The sequence below is a fragment of the Procambarus clarkii genome, chromosome 27 (assembly GCF_040958095.1).
Source record: "Procambarus clarkii isolate CNS0578487 chromosome 27, FALCON_Pclarkii_2.0, whole genome shotgun sequence".
NCBI classification, from domain to species: domain Eukaryota; kingdom Metazoa; phylum Arthropoda; class Malacostraca; order Decapoda; family Cambaridae; genus Procambarus; species Procambarus clarkii.
This window is the reverse complement of record NC_091176.1, coordinates 9,315,014-9,318,957: the sequence shown is the minus strand read 5'-3', so window position 1 is coordinate 9,318,957 and position 3,944 is coordinate 9,315,014.

Genomic DNA, 3,944 nt, shown 5'->3' with positions numbered 1-3,944 from the left:
TATCATGGGCAAAGCGGTGGACTCTCTCTAGAATGTGTTGAAGGTTTTGAAGAAACTGGGGCACATTCTGATGCTCACTGAAGGTGGCATCTCTGAGAGAGTCTTTGAAAGCCTTAAGGGGAGTACGGCACTTACGGCCGTAGAGCATCTCATAAGGAGATACTCCTAGGGACTCATTGGGGAGACTTCTGAAAATACACATTATTAGGTCAATCTGCTTATCCCAATCCTTCGAGGTTTCACTACAAAACTTTTTCAAGAGTGCTTTGATGGTCTGATGACTACGTTCAAGAGAACCCTGTGAAGCAGGATGATAGGGGCTGGACAATACCTGTTTGATGTTGAACTCCTCCAGTGTTCTTTTGAAGAGATCACTGGTGAAGTTGGTGCCACAGTCACTTTGAATCTCCCTGGGAAATCCGTATTGAGTGAAGATCTTCAGTAGATGTTTGATAACCGTAGCAGCCGTGATGTTCTTCACTGGAACTGCTATGGGAAATCTGGTGGTAGGACACAGGATGGTTAGGATGTAGGCGTTACCTGAACTGGTCCGAGGTAAAGGACCAACACAGTCTATTATGAGTCTGTGGAAAGGTTCCGCAGGCACCTGTATGGGAATCAGTGGTGCTCTGGGAATGGAGACGTTCGGTTTGCCTGCCATCTGACATGTATGACACTGTTTTACGTACTGTTTGACGTTATTTACCATACCTGGCCAGTAGTAGTCTTGACGAATCCCATGGTAAGTCTTGTTGAAGCCGTAGTGGGAGAATGCTCCGTGGGCCAGGTGTAGAATAGTGGGCCGCAGGCTGGTGGGAATCACAAGTTGTTCGGTGTTGGCCCAATCGTCCTCCTCCTTCAGTTTACTGGGTCTATATCTGCGGTAGAGCAAGTCGTTCTCTAGGAAGAACCCAGGAATACTGTCGGGTTGAGTCTCAGCCTGGAAAAACAATGGTGTTAAAGTAAGATCTTCCCTCTGCAACTTACGGAACTCCAACTTGGTCAGATGCGGGGGTAGTTTCTGAGGGTCTTGAGGGACAGCGGTAGCAGTAGAGTCAGCTGGCTGTGGACGTGCGGCTTGTGCACGGGTGGTCACGAGAACCGGAGGAGAAACTTCATCACTCTCTTGAACCTCTGCTGGAACATACTCGAGAATAGGGTTACTTGGCACAGAGTTACACACCTGGGGTTTGTCCATGACGATCAGGTTGGTTGGTTGCAGGTCTTCTGCCAAGTCGTTGCCTAGGAGAAGTTGCACTCCAGGCATGGGAAAAGGCTTTTCCCTGACGGCGACTTGGACTTCCCCGTTCACGTAGGGACAATCCAGGTGGACTCTGGCGAGAGGGTATGGAGTAGTAGCAGTGAGGTCAGTGATGAAGACCGTTTCCCCGGTGTAGACTATGTTGGGCACAGCCGACTTCAAGATGATCGATTGTAGAGCCGCTGTGTCCCTCAAGATCTTCAATTTGAAACGTCCCTCCGGATTTGAACCGTTGGCAGAGACAGTTCCAGTATACAGGTGGTTACTGAAAAGAGAAAGATCATTAACATCAACACCAACATTCATCACAGGCTTACCGGACTTAGGAGGAGTTGGTTTGGGTCGTTGTTGGTCAGTGGATCCCTTGTATTGAGACTTACCACACTTGTCTATGGTATGTCCATAGAGTCTACAATACTTGCAGTACAGTTGTGAACCAGCTTGATCGGGGCTCACCTTCTCGTAACTGTACCACGACTTCTTACTGGAGGATGGTTCAGGTGTCAGCCGGTGGATGAGGCTGTAAGTGTCAGCCGACTTAGCACACTTCAGGTAGTCGGTTTCTTCTTTATCTGCTAAGTAGAGGCGGACAGGAGGCGGCACACGTCTCAAGAATTCTTCAACAAGCATCAGGTTGACGAGTTCTGTAAAAGTAGAGACATGTGCTGCTTCCAGCCATTTCATGAAATACCTCCGTTTCGTGTTAGCAAACTCGAGGAAGGTAGTGGTACTTGCCTTCAGGTGGTCACGGAATTTCCTTCTATAACTTTCAGTAGAGAGGAGGTAGGCGTCCAACACTGCTTGTTTCAGAGTGTAGTAGTCATTCTCAGACGCCAAAGTACTGAGTGTGACTGCAGCTCTACCTGTAAGATGGACTCTGAGAAGTGTTGCCCATTGGTCGACAGGCCAACTGAGTTGATTAGCAAGGGTTTCAAAGGTGGTAAAGAACACATCAACTTCTGCTTCTACAAAGGATGGCATTAACTTACTTGCATGTGATATATTAAAACTGACGGGAAGATTGGCAGTAGCTTGTTGGCGTTGAGTGAAGTGTGAAGTTTCCAAGGCGATTTCACGTTGACGACACTCTAGAGCCAGAGTTGCTTGTTGCTTGTCATGTTCGCGTTGTATTTCCAACTCGCGTTGTTTTGTTTCAAGCTGTACTCTCTCACGTTCATGGAGTAATGCGACCTCGCGTTCGTGTTCTTCTCTCCTCAAGGCAGCTTCGCGTTCTTGTTCGTCTCTCCTCAAAGCAGCTTCGCGTTCGTGCTCTTCCCTTCGTATGGCAGCTGCTTCTCTTTGCTGCTCACGTTCAATCTTGGCCAGCTCTAGTTTAAGTTTCATCGTAGCCAAGTCAGTTTTCTCTGCAATATAGTAAGTTTCATGAGTTTCAGAGTCTATCTTACCTTGCTCTAAATAGTAATCCAGCAACAGGTTGTGTAGGTCATTTTTGTTGGCTTGGTAGGGAACTTCTAGTTGATACTCATGTGCAAGAGTTTGTAATTCAGTCCTCTTGGCACGACTCAAAGTCCCTATTTCACCTGCTGGATTTGCACGGAAAGTTTGGAGACGAAACATGGTGAAATTAGCAAATAAAGGTACACGAATGTTCAATAATGAAATGTCAGAAACAGGACAACGTGGCAACTGGTACCTATCCTGTGTGATCTTTAACAATTAACGTTAAGTGAAAGATATTAAATGATTAAATTAAATCAAGGGCGCAGGAAATCTTGTACCCGGTACTCATGTAAGAGAATAAGGGCAAGAAAATCCTACTAACAAATGAAACAAAGTTTCGAAAACAAATGAAACAGTTAAATGCTTCAAAAGTAAAATTGGTAGTCCAAGGATGTAGGCATACCTTGCCGAGTCTCTATAGGACATAAAGCAAGTTTTTCCTACTGAATTTAATATGATACTTACAGAATTAGCGAACTTTTGTGCTCTGAAAAAATAAGCTAATTCCCTACCGTTGTATGTATCATCATCTCTGACTGACGTGTAGGGGTGCGAGGTGTCAACTGGTGACGAGAACTGCTGCTGAGGTCCCAATTCAGCAACTAAAGTTCGAGCTAGAGGAACTATGGCCCTCTTTATCCTCCTACAGTCAGATTGCAGAAGATTGGGTACTCTTGACCCGGGGCAGACCACAGTACCAGGGTACCAATATGATGATCTGTCAGAATGAGAAATATTCAAGGGACATAGATGGTAAATACGAGTAATAACAAGGAGGGAGAGATGACCAATTAAGAGTATGACTGCGGCCTACAGTCACCACGTAATCCAAAGTTGTCTCACCTTCACTATATGTTACTCTCGTAATGCACAATACACCGCACCTTATAAAAAATGAAATTGAATGAAAAATAGTAAAGCTACGTTAACAGAGTTAAATACGCTTACCATAAATTACCACTTGGCACCAGTACCTGAGTGAGGCTCCCGGACAGGCCCCCATAAAACTTGTGACGGTAACGCGTTGGTGTTCGGCTGTTTAAGGCTAGGGGTATGGCCTCGTCACATAGTTAAAAAAAAATAGAAAAAACTGGAACTTCGTCTGTGGTAAGGTAAGGAGAAGACACACAAAACACAAGTAAAACTTTAACAATGAAATTTTAATTACGTTAAATAAATCAAAACATGAAAATATGGACAAACAAATATGTATAATAAAATC